The sequence below is a fragment of the Aquarana catesbeiana genome, linkage group LG07 (assembly GCF_042186555.1).
Source record: "Aquarana catesbeiana isolate 2022-GZ linkage group LG07, ASM4218655v1, whole genome shotgun sequence".
Lineage (NCBI taxonomy): Eukaryota > Metazoa > Chordata > Amphibia > Anura > Ranidae > Aquarana > Aquarana catesbeiana.
Window position 1 is genome coordinate 5,892,289 of NC_133330.1, and position 15,515 is coordinate 5,907,803.

A 15,515-nucleotide genomic window follows, 5' to 3' on the forward strand; every position below is an offset into this window, starting at 1 on the left:
GGGAACTCTTATGTAAAGGGGAACGCTGCAGATCATGATGTAGGGTGACCAGAGGCCACCTTATATCAGAGTCCACCGCATTCCCCTTTACAACAGAGTTCTCACTTACATCAGGGTCTGCAGAGTTCCCTCTTGCACTGTAAGGAGGAATCCAGCAGACTAATATAAAGGGGAACGCCAGCAACTCTGATGTGGGGGCCACTCTGGTGACCAGAGACCACCTTCTGCAGAGTGAAGGTTGCCCGTAAATTAACGGGTGGTTGGCAATGCTCCCAAGCACCGCTCTATGCGTCCATAAGACGTATGGAGCCACGTCTCAGCCTGCCCCCCCCCCTCTGCTCATTGGCTGACTTGCTGTGATTGACAGAAGTGGGAGCCGATGGCTCCTGCTGCTGTCTCAGCCAATGAGGGGAGGGAGTCCCAGGACAGCTGAGGCTCTCTTGCACATCGCCAATTTTTTTAAAAATTTAGTGTGGGGGATGGGAGAGGTTTGCTAAAATCGAGTTTATCATTTCAGTGCCACAAGATAGCATTATTAGAAATAAAATAAAAATAATATAGAGAGAATATAAAGGTTACAAATGCTTTACACAGAACACAAATACTTGAGCAGGAATTTATTCAAATATATAAAGTAGATAGAAGTTTCGGTTTACAGATAATGCGAGAGGTTGAGCAGGTTTACAGTAAGAAGGTGAGGACAATGTTTTTTGTAAGGTGAGGACAATGTTTTTTGTAAGGTGAGGACAATGTTTTTTGTAAGGTGAGGACAATGTTTTTTGTAAGGTGAGGACAATGTTTTTTGTAAGGTGAGGACAATGTTTTTTGTAAGGGGAGGAAAATGTTTTTTGGAAGGTGAAGACAATGTTTTTTGGAAGGTGAGGACAATGTTTTTTGGAAGGTGAGGACAATGTTTTGTGGAAGGTGAGGACAATGTTTTTTGGAAGGTGAGGACAATGTTTTTTGGAAGCTGAGGACAATGTTTTTTGGAAGGTGAGGACAATGTTTTTTGGAAGCTGAGGACAATGTTTTTTGGAAGGTGAGGACAATGTTTTTTGGAAGCTGAGGACAATGTTTTTTGGAAGCTGAGGACAATGTTTTTTGGAAGCAGAGGACAATGTTTTTTGGAAGCAGAGGACAATGTTTTTTGGAAGCTGAGGACAATGTTTTTTGGAAGCAGAGGACAATGTTTTTTGGAAGCAGAGGATAATGTTTTTTGGAAGGTAAGGACAATGTTTTTTGGAAGCTGAGGACAATGTTTTTTGGAAGCAGAGGACAATGTTTTTTGGAAGCAGAGGACAATGTTTTTTGGAAGCAGAGGACAATGTTTTTGGGAAGCTGAGGACAATGTTTTTTGGAAGGGGAGGACAATGTTTTTTGGAAGCAGAGGACAATGTTTTGTGGAAGGGGAGGACAATGTTTTTCGGAAGGGGAGGACAATGTTTTTTGGAAGGTGAGGACAATGTTTTTTGGAAGGGGAGGACAATGTTTTTTGGAAGCAGAGGACAATGTTTTTTGGAAGGTGAGGACAATGTTTTTTGGAAGGTGAGGACAATGTTTTTCAGAAGGGGAGGACAATGTTTTTTGGAAGGGGAGGACAATATTTTTGGCCCATCTAATAGCTGAAGAGATGGTTTGTGGGGCCATAGACATCGGATTCAGGCTTCAGTTGCAGAGATCTGTAGAACAGCAGATGGTATTGGGATGGAGGGCCTTCATCGCTGCACATTGGGGTCTGGTAGCACATCCACGAGTCAGAAAGACTAAAACAGGAATTAAAAAATAATTAATATTAAGATTAACTGACACTTGTCATAGATAAAACAACCTCTCCTGCATCCAGCAGCAACTTTTCCTGAGGCACCTGAAATGCTGGAGTTCCCTGTCTGATCCTTTGGATAATCTTGTTTCTCATAATCCGTGAACTCTTTGCTCCTCCCATGAACTTCCTATTTAAGTCTCTGGACTTCCTGTTTGCCACATTTTTGTGCTCTCTCCAGCCAATATCTCTCTCTTCTCACCCCTGTTGCCATCCGTATCTTCACTACCATTCGTTACTGACCTTTGGCTTGTTCCTCAATAATGCTTTGGCTTGATCCCAACCTGAAACCATTTATTACTGACCTTTGGCTTGTTTACTGACTACCCTTCTGGTTGATCCCAACCTGCAACCATTTGTTACCGATGTTTGGTGGCTTGTTTACTGACTACCCTTCTGCTTGATCCCAACTTGCAACCATTTGTTACTGATCTTTGACTTTTTTACTTGCTTGCTCACCTCCTGGTAGGGCGTTCCTGAGGACTCTGCAATTCCTGTTTGCCAGATTTCTGTGCTCTCTCCAGCCAATATCTTTCTCTTGTCACTCTTTTAGCCATCCGTATCTTCACTACTATTTGTTACCAACCTTTGGCTTGTTGCTTAACAACACTTTGACTTTATCCCACCCTGCAGCCATTTGTTACCGACCTTTGGCTTGTTTACTGACTACACTTCTGCTTGATCCAAACCTGTGACCATATGTTACCGACCTTTGGCTTGTTTACTGACTACACTTCTGCTTGATCCAAACCTGCAACCATTTTTTACTGACCTTTGGCTTGTTTACTGACTGCCCTTCTGCTTGATCCCAACCTGCAACCATTTGTTACCGACCTTTGACTTGTTTACTGACTACGCTTTTGCTTGATCCCAACCTGCAACCATTTGTTTCTGACCTTTGGCTACTGACTACACTTCTGCTTGATCCCAACCTGCTACCAGACCCTGGCTTGCTCACCTCTTGGCAGGACAATCATGAGGACTGCAAATTGGCACTAACACAAAACCCATCCCCACATCAGGAGGTCTGGTGATTACCCATTAATACTTAGTCCCTGCACCTTGGGTGAGCCCATGTCATCCCCCAGGGTGGTCTGCTTGTGTACTTATCCAGTTGGTCGGTGGGAGCAGTGGCGTAGCGTTGGTTGTCAGCACCCGGGGCAAGGCAAGTAATTTGCGCCCCCTAATCTACAGACTGTTAGCACTCCTCAAGTCCCTTCAAATACAATAGTACTGACCTACCTGATTCCTATACTGACCACTACATTAACCTACTTGATTTCAACACTGACAAATCTGATTTCTTTACTGACCATTACACACTGACCACTATACTAGACTGTTCACTACACTATACTGTTCACTACACTATACTGTCCACTACACTACACTGACCACTATACTGACCACCATACTACACTGACCACTATACTGACCACCATACTACACTGACCACCATACTACACTGACCACCATACTATACTACACTGACTGCCATACTACCCTACACTGACCGTTATACTACACTGAACGCCATACTACACTAACTGACCGCCATACTACACTAACTGACCGCCATACTATACTACACTGACCGCCATACTACAGTAACTGACCGCCATACTACACTACACTGACCGCCATACTACACTAACTGACCACCATACTACACTAACTGACCCCCATACTACACTAACTGACCGCCATACTATACTACACTGACTGCCATACTACCCTACACTGACCGCTATACTTCACTGAACGCCATACTACACTAACTGACCGCCATACTACACTAACTGACCGCCATACTATACTACACTGACCGCCATACTACACTAGCTGACCGCCATACTACACTACACTGACCGCCATACTACACTACACTGACCGCCATACTACACTAACCTGACCGCCATACTACACTAACTGACCGCCATACTATACTACACTGACCGCCATACTACACTAGCTGACCGCCATACTACACTACACTGACCGCCATACTACACTACACTGACCGCCATACTACACTAACCTGACCGCCATACTACACTAACTGACCGCCATACTATACTACACTGACCGCCATACTACACTAACTGACCGCCATACTACACTACACTGACCACATACTACACTAACTGACCGCCATACTACACTAACTGACCGCCATACTACACTAACTGACTGCCATACTACACTACACTGACCACCATACTACACTAACTGACCACATACTACACTAACTGACCGCCATACTATACTACACTGACCGCCATACTACACTACACTGACCACCATACCACACTAACTGACCACATACTACACTAACTGACCGCCATGCTACACTAACTGACCGCCATACTACACTAACTGACCGCCATACAACACTACACTGACCGCCATACTACACTAACTGACCGCTATACTACACTACACTGACCGCCATGCTACACTAACTGACCGCCATGCTACACTAACTGACCGCCATACTACACTAACTGACCACATACTACACTAACTGACCGCCATGCTACACTAACTGACCACATACTACACTAACTGACCGCCATACTACACTAACTGACCTTCTCTCTCTCTCTATCCCCCCCGGGGCCAGTAGCACGACTGTCACAAGGGAGTCTCACTAACCTTCGTGTCTGGCTGGCCTGCCTCAGTCCGGAGGATAGGAGGAGAAGAGTATCTGCTTTCAGAAACTATATGATGTTTTAGGGGTTTTATGTAATCTTCTCTAAAATAACTTTTAAACCCCTTCAATACCCGGGGGGCACTTCCACCCCTTCCTGCCCAGGACAATTTTCAGCTTTCAGCGCTCGCACTCTTTGAATGACAATTGCGCGGTCATGCAACACTGTACCCATATGACATTTTTACAATTTTTTTCTCACACATACAGCTTTCATTTGGTGGTATTTAAAATTTAATTTAATTTTTATTTTTTGCTAAATAAACAAAAAAAAAAAAACGGACATTAAAAAAAAAAAACAAACGTTTTTCTGCTATAAAATTTTCCAAATAAGTAATGTTTCTACTTCACTGATGTGCGCTAATAAGGCCGCACTGATTGGCTGCACTGATGGGCACAGATGAGGCTGCACTAATATGTGGCACTGATGGGCACTGGTAAGCGGCATTGATGAGGAGGCACTGATAGGTGGCAATGATGGACACTAATAGGTGGCAATGATGGACACTGATAGGCTAAACTGATGAGGCAGCACTGATGGGCACAGGTGAGGAGGCACTGATATGCAGCACTTATGAGCACTGATAGGTGGCACTGACTGGCTGCACTGTTGGACACTGATGAGGTTGCACTGAGGGGCACGGATGAGGCGCCACTGATGGATATTGATAAGGAGGCACTGATGAGTCTGCACTGTCGGGCACGGATAGGCGGAACTGATGAGGCAGCACTGATGGTCACAGATGAGGAGGCACTGATATGCGGCACTGATGAGCACTGATAGGTGGCACTGATGGGCACTGATAGGTGACACTGATGGGCACTGATAGGTGACACTGATGGGCACTGATAGGTGAAACTGATGGGCACTGATAGGCAGCACTGATAGGCGGCACTGATGGGCACTGACTGGCTGCACTGTTGGGCACTGATGAGGCTGCACTGAGGGGCACAGATGAGGAGCAACTGATGGACATTGATAAGGAGGCACTGATGAGACTGCACTGATGGGCACTGTTAGGCAGCACCTATAGGCGGCACTGATGTACGCTGACAGGCTGCAGTGATGGGCACTGATAGGCTGCAGTGATGGGCACTGATGGGGCTGCACTGATAATCAGGGAAGCGAAAGGGTCAAAGGAATAAGCACAGGTCTAAATATATAGAAGACAGTTACCCCGGGAGCCTGTGACCCTCATCATGGTGAAGCACTGCTCGGCGCCCTCTCTACAGGTTGTCACTCTGGGGCTACAACTTCCTCCCCCGGTACAGGAGGCCTCCCGGCACTTCAGAGCCTCACCTAGAACAAAACATATAGAGATTATCAGGACACAGACAGGACGCCTCTTAACTTGTCTACAGAGCTGACAACGCACTGCCCCTGATCCACTGAGATCCCACACCATGTTGTCAGTCTTGCCCAGGACTACAAAACACCTCCACCGTATGCTATGGAGATGAGGAAAGTAGGAGGTGTCCCACAGTCCATAATGTGAAAACTTGGTAGTTGTGACAACAGGGCTTACAATTTCAGTGCAGCAGGAGCAGCAACAGTGTTGTCAGCCCACTACAGGAAGTTTGTAGAAGAGTGGATTTCTGGCAGGACCAACACGTACTGTATATTTTTGTATTTGCAGCAATTTTAAAGAAACAAAACATGGGGGGGGGGGGGGGGGGGCTGTCTATTCATTCTTTCATTCATTGCCTGAATGTCAGAAGCAATCGTTCAAACTGAACAAAATGTCCTGTATTCATTCTAAGAGATGAATGCCGGTATCATCATTTTTGTGGCCAAAATATGGTAATTTGTTCTGAACCTCAATAAGAGAACTATACTGCATTTTAGCCACTAGATGGCGCAGATGATACAGGCATTCATCTCTTACAAAGAAACATAAGTTAACATTTCATTCTAGTTCCACAAATGCTTCTGACATTCGTGCAACAAATGTTCACATCACCCTCACAGTAGTGTCCTCCTCTGCCCCCCTTCACATCACCCCCCCACAGTAGTATCCTCCTCTGCCCCTTCACATCACCACCCATAGTAGTGTCATCCTCTGCCCCCTTCACATCACCCCCCTCCCACAATAATGCTGTATAAATCATGTATAATAATAAATAATAACAATAATAATAATAATGCCCTCTCTGCCCCCCTTCACATAACCCCCTCCCACAGTAGTGCCCTCCTCTGCCCCCCTTCACATCACCACACACAGTAGTGTCATCCTCTGCCCCCCTTCACATCACCACCCACAGTAGTGTCATCCTCTGCCCCCCTTCACATCACCCCCCACAGTAGTGTCATCCTCTGCCCCCCTTCACATCACCACCCACAGTAGTGTCATCCTCTGCCCCCCTTCACATCACCACCCACAGTAGTGTCATCCTCTGCCCCCCTTCACATCACCACCCACAGTAGTGTCATCCTCTGCCCCCCTTCACATCACCCCCTCCCACAATAATGCTGTATAAATCATGTATAATAATAAATAATAATAATAATAATAATAATAATAATAATAATAATAATGCCCTCTCTGCCCCCTTCACATCACCCCCCCCCACAGCAGTGCCCTCCTCTGCCCCCCTTCACATCACCCCCTCCCACAGTAGTGTCCTCCTCTGCTCCCCTTCACATCACCCCCCCCCACAGTAGTGTCCTCCTCTGCCCCTCTTCACATCACCCCCCCCACAGTAGTGTCCTCCTCTGCCCCTCTTCACATCACCCCCCACAGTAGTGTCCTCCTCTGCCCCCTTCACATCACTCCCCACAATAGTGTCCTCCTCTGCCCCCCTTCACATCACCCCCCACAGTAGTGTCGTCCTCTGCCCCCCTTCACATCACCCCACCCTCACAGTAGTGTCATCCTCTGCCCCCCTTCACATCACCCCCCCCACAGCAGTGCCCTCCTCTGCCCCCCTTCACATCACCCCCTCCCACAGTAGTGTCCTCCTCTGCTCCCCTTCACATCACCCCCCCCACAGTAGTGTCCTCCTCTGCCCCTCTTCACATCACCCCCCCCACAGTAGTGTCCTCCTCTGCCCCTCTTCACATCACCCTCCACAGTAGTGATCTCCTCTGCCCCCCTTCACATCACTCCCCACAATAGTGTCCTCCTCTGCCCCCCTTCACATCACCCCCCACAGTAGTGTCGTCCTCTGCCCCCCTTTACATCACCCACCCTCACAGTAGTGTCATCCTCTGCCCCCCTTCACATCACCCCCCCACAGCAGTGCCCTCCTCTGCCCCCTTCACATCACCCCCCACAGTAGTGTCCTCCTCTGCCCCCCTTCACATCACCCCCCACAGTAGTGTCCTCCTCTGCCCCCCTTCACATCACCCCCCACAGTAGTGTCCTCCTCTGCCCCCCTTCACATCACCCCCCACAGTAGTGTCATCCTCTGCCCCCCTTCACATCACCCCCCCACAGTAGTGTCCTCCTCTGCCCCTCTTCACATCACCCCCCACAGTAGTGTCCTCCTCTGCCCCCCTTCACATCACCCCCCACAGTAGTGTCCTCCTCTGCCTCCCTTCACATCACCCCCACAGTAGTGTCATCCTCTGCCCCCCTTCACATCACCCCCCACAGTAGTGTCATCCTCTGCCCCCCTTCACATCACCCCCCCACAGCAGTGCCCTCCTCAGCCCCCTTCACATCACACCCCACAGTAGTGTCCTCCTCTGCCCCCCCTTCACATCACCCCCCACAGTAGTGTCCTCCTCTGCCCCCCTTCACATCACCCCCCACAGTAGTGTCCTCCTCTGCCCCCCTTCACATCACCCCCCACAGTAGTGTCCTCCTCTGCCCCCCTTCACATCACCCCCCACAGTAGTGTCCTCCTCTGCCCCCCTTCACATCACCCCCCCACAGCAGTGCCCTCCTCTGCCCCCTTCACATCACCCCCCACAGTAGTGTCATCCTCTGCCCCCCTTTACATCACCCCCCACAGTAGTGTCCTCCTCTGCCCCCCTTCACATCACCCCCCACAGTAGTGTCCTCCTCTACCCCCCTTCACATCACCCCCCACAGTAGTGTCCTCCTCTGCCCCCCTTCACATCACCCCCCACAGTAGTGTCCTCCTCTACCCCCCTTCACATCACCCCCCACAGTAGTGTCCTCCTCTGCCCCTCTTCACATCACCCCCCACAGTAGTGTCCTCCTCTGCCCCCTTCACATCACCCCCCACAGTAATGGCCTCCTCTGCCCCCCTTCACATCACCCCCCACAGTAGTGTCCTCCTCTGCCCCCTTCACATCACCCCCCACAGTAGTGTCCTCCTCTGCCCCTCTTCACATCACCCCCCACAGTAGTGTCCTCCTCTGCCCCCTTCACATCACCCCCACAGTAGTGTCCTCCTCTGCCCCCTTCACATCACCCCCCACAGTAGTGTCCTCCTCTGCCCCCTTCACATCACCCCCCACAGTAGTGTCCTCCTCTGCCCCCTTCACATCACCCCCCCACAGTAGTGTCCTCCTCTGCCCCCTTCACATTACCCCCCACAGTAGTGTCCTCCTCTGCCTCCCTTCACATCACCCCCCACAGTAGTGTCATCCTCTGCCCCCTTCACATCACCCCCCACAGTAGTGTCCTCCTCTGCCCCTCTTCACATCACCCCCCACAGTAGTGTCCTCCTCTGCCCCCTTCACACCCCCCCCCACAGTAGTGTTCTCCTCTGTAGTGTCTACCAAAGAATCTGCATTTTACACATCAAGAGGATATGCAAGAGGCAAATACCTTATCCTGGGCTGACCTGTTTGCGGATGGTTATCTAATTAATTATTTGCAAGGATTGAAAAATGCAGATTGCCTCATTAGACTTTTGATTAGAGGTTGTAGAGGTTGTCTTTCTCTGCCCCCCTTCATATCACCCCCACCCCCTCCCTATCCTTCAGAACCATGCCCTAGTCCTTTCACTCTCCTACCTTACACAATAACACAGAGTGGAGGGTGGGAGGCACTGCAGCACTGGATGGAGGGTGGGAGCTGGAGCTTCCCAACGTAACTTTTTAAGGTAACCAGCAGCAGTGGCGGCTGGTGGTAAATTTTCATCCCCCCACCTGGTCCGGTCTGTCAGTAGGTTTCCTCCAGGGTGACGGGCGGTGACTTCGACCACACGTCTCTTCCCTCCTCCTCCACCTAGGCCAATTGGAACGTTTCTCCTTTCAAGCCAATTGGGAAACGGGTCTCAGACCCACTTCCTGATTGGCCAGGAGGAGAATAAGTGTGACAATAGCAAATATTTATTTGCTATTGTCACACAACTGGGTGGGCTCTGGGCGCAGTGCTCTGTACCCTGAGCCCACCCTTGCTTGAAGCCAATTAGAGCCTCAGGATCTAATAACATGCTTTAAAAGAAAAAAACCCTGATTGGAATTCATTGGTCTGGCACCCCATATGTAGATTAGAGGACCAGATGCATGGATGGGGGGGGGGGTCACCCATGTGCCTTGCATTACGGGCCACCAATGAGGTTCAGCAGATGATTGGTTGCTCAGATGCAGGGCAGTCCTAGCAACCAATCACTAGCTTGTTAATATGAAAAGTTATCTCCGGCAGCTCCCGCTTTCTGTGCAATGCTGCTGTGCCTCCTGCCCTTCATTTTGCTGTGTAAATGACAGTGGTGAAGGGTGGGGGAAAGAACCAGAGAAAGTAGCATGGCCGCAGTGGTCCAGATTGGACGGTGACTGGGTCTGGATCCAGACCACAGTCTGCCTTTTAGTGATGCCTCATATAAAGTAACAAATATTCAGAAGAAGAAAGTGGAATGAGCAACAAAGTCAGTGTTCTGCTAGTATAGAGGTTGTATTATGGACAATGGACTTGTAATGGAAGAATAAGACAAGGAAAGATGTATAATAAGAATTTGTTCTTTCTTACCATGGATGAAGAGGAGCCCCAGGACCCAGGATCAGGAGAGTGATTGTTGCCTTCATCTTGATGGCCTGCAGTTTCTGCTATGAACTTTGTTGGGGTCCCGGGCCCCTATATTTATAGGATGAGTAGCAGGGGCATGTCTTTGCTGGTAACATTACAAAACCTATTTCTTGTACGGGTCCTGTGGTAATGTTTGCTCAGGATTGTGAAACTGAATCACTTTACATTCCAGGTTTTAATTGCAGAACTGAGATGGAGTACAATGATGTAACCGGGAAAAGATGAAGAAAGAGAAAGGGCTTTGTTTCAGCAAGGATGCCAAGTACAGGCAGTCCCTGGGTTAGGACCAAGATCGGTTCTGTAGGTTTGTTCTTAAGTTGAATTTGTATGAAGGTTGGAACAGGTCCATCTTTTAAGTGTAACTCCAGCCTAAAAATTATTTTAAATATTTGGATATATCCCCCATGTTCTTCCAATGATGAGCAAAGATAATATTTTTCATTAAAACCTATAAAAAGAATATTAATTAGATATAAAATGGAAAAATGGGGGTGTTCTAAAACTTTTGACCGTAGTGTCATACGCTATGTTTGAAAGGTTTAGAAAACCAACACTTTTCCAGTTTTTATTCAAATTTACAGTTTAATATCTCAATTTACTCTGAAAACAAAGATTAGAACAAATAAACATCTGGACATATAAAATCTTGGGAATTGTTTTCTTTAACAAAATGCAATCTACATTTTTTAAGCATGAAAATCGGCACCGTTTGCAGGTATAACAGCCAGTGTTAATTTTGGCATCAAATTTAAATTTAGTTTTAGTCATAGTCTTTTGACTAAAATGCCATTTTCGTTTTAGTCGCATTTTAGTCATGTGCAATTCTTTTAGTTTTACTCATATTTAGTTAACAAAAGTATCCAGTACATTTTAGTAGACTAAAACAATTTTAGTCATCTAAAATCTAATGAGTTTAGTTAAATTATAATGCATTATTTAAGCATATCTCTACAATTTCCTAACTCAATATATCAATATACTCCTGGAGTAAAGAGGAGGAGGCCTGTAATGCACAGTGCTCTGGATGGTGGTCTGGGGGAGGCCTGTAATGCACAGTGATCTGGATGGTGGTCTGGGGGAGGCCTGTAATGCACAGTGCTCTGGATGGTGGTCTGAGGGGAGGCCTGTAATGCACAGTGCTCTGGATGGTGGTCTCAGGGAGGCCTGTAATGCACAGTGTTCTGGATGTGCTCTGAGGGGAAGCCTGTAATGCACAGTGTTCTTAATGGTGGTCTGAGGGGAGGTCTATAATGCACAGTGCTCTGGATGGTGGTCTGAGGGGAAGCCTGTAATGCACAGTGCTCTGGATGCTGGTCTGGGAGAGGCCTGTAATGCACAGTGCTGTGGATGGTGGTCTGAGGGGAAGACTGTAATGCACTGTGCTCTGGATGGTGGTCTAAGGGAAGGCCTGTAATGCTTCACAGTGCTGTGGATGGTGGTCTGAAGGGAGGCCCGTAATGCACAGTGTTCTGGATGGTGGTCTGAGGGGAGGTCTGAAATGCACAGTGGTCTGGATGATGGTCTGAGGGGAGGTCTGAAATGCACAGTGCTGTGGATGGTGGTCTGAGGAGAAGCCTGTAATTCACAGTGCTCTGTATGGTGGTCTGAAGGGAGGCATGTAATGCACAGTGCTCTGGATGGTGTTCTGAAGGGAGGCCTGTAATGCACAAAGCTCTGGATGGTGGTCTGAGGGGAAGCCTGTAATGCACAGTGCTCTAGATGATGATCTGAGGGGAGGCCTGTAATGCACAGTGCTCTGGACATTGGTTTAAGGGGAGACCTGTAATGCACAATGCTCTGGATGGTGGTGTGGGGGAGGCCTGTAATGTACAGTGCTCTGGACAGTGGTCTGAGGGGAGGCCTGTAATGCACAGTGCTCAGGACAGTGGTCTGAGGGGAGGCCTGTAATGCACAGTGCTCCGGATGGTGGTGTGGGGGAGGCCTGTAATACACAGTGCTCTGGATGGTGGTCTGAGGGGAAGCCTATAATGCACAGTGTTCTGGATGATGGTCTGATGGGAGGCCTGTAATGCTGCACAGTGCTGTGGATGGTGGTCTGGGGGAGGCCTGTAATGCACAGTGCTGTGGATGGTGGTCTGAAGGGAGGCCTGTAATGCACAGTGCTCTGGATGGTGGTCTGGGGGAGGCCTGTAATGCACAGTGATCTGGATGGTGGTCTGGGGGAGTCCTGTAATGCACAGTGCTCTGGATGGTGGTCTGAGGGGAGGCCTGTAATGCACAGTGCTCTGGATGGTGGTCTGGGGGAGGCCTGTAATGCACAGTGTTCTGGATGTGCTCTGAGGGGAAGCCTGTAATGCACAGTGTTCTTAATGGTGGTCTGAGGGGAGGTCTATAATGCACAGTGCTCTGGATGGTGGTCTGAGGGGAAGCCTGTAATGCACAGTGCTCTGGATGCTGGTCTGGGAGAGGCCTGTAATGCACAGTGCTGTGGATGGTGGTCTGAGGGGAAGACTGTAATGCACTGTGCTCTGGATGGTGGTCTAAGGGAAGGCCTGTAATGCTGCACAGTGCTGTGGATGGTGGTCTGAGGGGAGGCCCGTAATGCACAGTGTTCTGGATGGTGGTCTGAGGGGAGGTCTGAAATGCACAGTGGTCTGGATGATGGTCTGAGGGGAGGTCTGAAATGCACAGTGCTGTGGATGGTGGTCTGAGGAGAAGCCTGTAATTCACAGTGCTCTGTATGGTGGTCTGAAGGGAGGCATGTAATGCACAGTGCTCTGGATGGTGTTCTGAAGGGAGGCCTGTAATGCACAAAGCTCTGGATGGTGGTCTGAGGGGAAGCCTGTAATGCACAGTGCTCTAGATGATGATCTGAGGGGAGGCCTGTAATGCACAGTGCTCTGGACATTGGTTTAAGGGGAGACCTGTAATGCACAGTGCTCTGGATGGTGGTGTGGGGGAGGCCTGTAATGTACAGTGCTCTGGACAGTGGTCTGAGGGGAGGCCTGTAATGCACAGTGCTCTGGACAGTGGTCTGAGGGGAGGCCTGTAATGCACAGTGCTCCGGATGGTGGTGTGGGGGAGGCCTGTAATACACAGTGCTCTGGATGGTGGTCTGAGGGGAAGCCTATAATGCACAGTGTTCTGGATGATGGTCTGATGGGAGGCCTGTAATGCTGCACAGTGCTGTGGATGGTGGTCTGGGGGAGGCCTGTAATGCACAGTGCTGTGGATGGTGGTCTGAAGGGAGGCCTGTAATGCACAGTGCTCTGGATGGTGGTCTGGGGGAGGCCTGTAATGCACAGTGATCTGGATGGTGGTCTGGGGGAGTCCTGTAATGCACAGTGCTCTGGATGGTGGTCTGAGGGGAGGCCTGTAATGCACAGTGCTCTGGATGGTGGTCTGGGGGAGGCCTGTAATGCACAGTGTTCTGGATGTGCTCTGAGGGGAAGCCTGTAATGCACAGTGTTCTTAATGGTGGTCTGAGGGGAGGTCTATAATGCACAGTGTTCTGGATGGTGGTCTGAGGGGAAGCCTGTAATGCACAGTGCTCTGGATGCTGGTCTGGGAGAGGCCTGTAATGCACAGTGCTGTGGATGGTGGTCTGAGGGGAAGACTGTAATGCACTGTGCTCTGGATGGTGGTCTAAGGGAAGGCCTGTAATGCTGCACAGTGCTGTGGATGGTGGTCTGAAGGGAGGCCCGTAATGCACAGTGTTCTGGATGGTGGTCTGAGGGGAGGTCTGAAATGCACAGTGGTCTGGATGATGGTCTGAGGGGAGGTCTGAAATGCACAGTGCTGTGGATGGTGGTCTGAGGAGAAGCCTGTAATTCACAGTGCTCTGTATGGTGGTCTGAAGGGAGGCATGTAATGCACAGTGCTCTGGATGGTGTTCTGAAGGGAGGCCTGTAATGCACAAAGCTCTGGATGGTGGTCTGAGGGGAAGCCTGTAATGCACAGTGCTCTAGATGATGATCTGAGGGGAGGCCTGTAATGCACAGTGCTCTGGACATTGGTTTAAGGGGAGACCTGTAATGCACAATGCTCTGGATGGTGGTGTGGGGGAGGCCTGTAATGTACAGTGCTCTGGACAGTGGTCTGAGGGGAGGCCTGTAATGCACAGTGCTCAGGACAGTGGTCTGAGGGGAGGCCTGTAATGCACAGTGCTCCGGATGGTGGTGTGGGGGAGGCCTGTAATACACAGTGCTCTGGATGGTGGTCTGAGGGGAAGCCTATAATGCACAGTGTTCTGGATGATGGTCTGATGGGAGGCCTGTAATGCTGCACAGTGCTGTGGATGGTGGTCTGGGGGAGGCCTGTAATGCACAGTGCTGTGGATGGTGGTCTGAAGGGAGGCCTGTAATGCACAGTGCTCTGGATGGTGGTCTGGGGGAGGCCTGTAATGCACAGTGATCTGGATGGTGGTCTGGGGGAGTCCTGTAATGCACAGTGCTCTGGATGGTGGTCTGAGGGGAGGCCTGTAATGCACAGTGCTCTGGATGGTGGTCTGGGGGAGGCCTGTAATGCACAGTGTTCTGGATGTGCTCTGAGGGGAAGCCTGTAATGCACAGTGTTCTTAATGGTGGTCTGAGGGGAGGTCTATAATGCACAGTGCTCTGGATGGTGGTCTGAGGGGAAGCCTGTAATGCACAGTGCTCTGGATGCTGGTCTGGGAGAGGCCTGTAATGCACAGTGCTGTGGATGGTGGTCTGAGGGGAAGACTGTAATGCACTGTGCTCTGGATGGTGGTCTAAGGGAAGGCCTGTAATGCTGCACAGTGCTGTGGATGGTGGTCTGAGGGGAGGCCCGTAATGCGCAGTGTTCTGGATGGTGGTCTGAGGGGAGGTCTGAAATGCACAGTGGTCTGGATGATGGTCTGAGGGGAGGTCTGAAATGCACAGTGCTGTGGATGGTGGTCTGAGGAGAAGCCTGTAATTCACAGTGCTCTGTATGGTGGTCTGAAGGGAGGCATGTAATGCACAGTGCTCTGGATGGTGTTCTGAAGGGAGGCCTGTAATGCACAAAGCTCTGGATGGTGGTCTGAGGGGAAGCCTGTAATGCACAGTGCTCTAGATGATGATCT

General features: G+C 49.6%; 2 long non-coding RNA genes across 3 annotated transcripts in view; both read left to right on the plus strand.

Moving 5' to 3' along the window:
• LOC141102641 (uncharacterized) overlaps positions 1-15,515 on the plus strand; it is a 69,307-nt gene that overhangs the window by 24,785 nt on the left and 29,007 nt on the right. The window lies entirely within an intron of this gene.
• Positions 576-1,781, plus strand: LOC141102635 (uncharacterized). Its single transcript, XR_012235176.1, has 3 exons — positions 576-809; positions 856-1,453; positions 1,592-1,781. It is a non-coding gene; the product is annotated as an uncharacterized lncRNA (long non-coding RNA).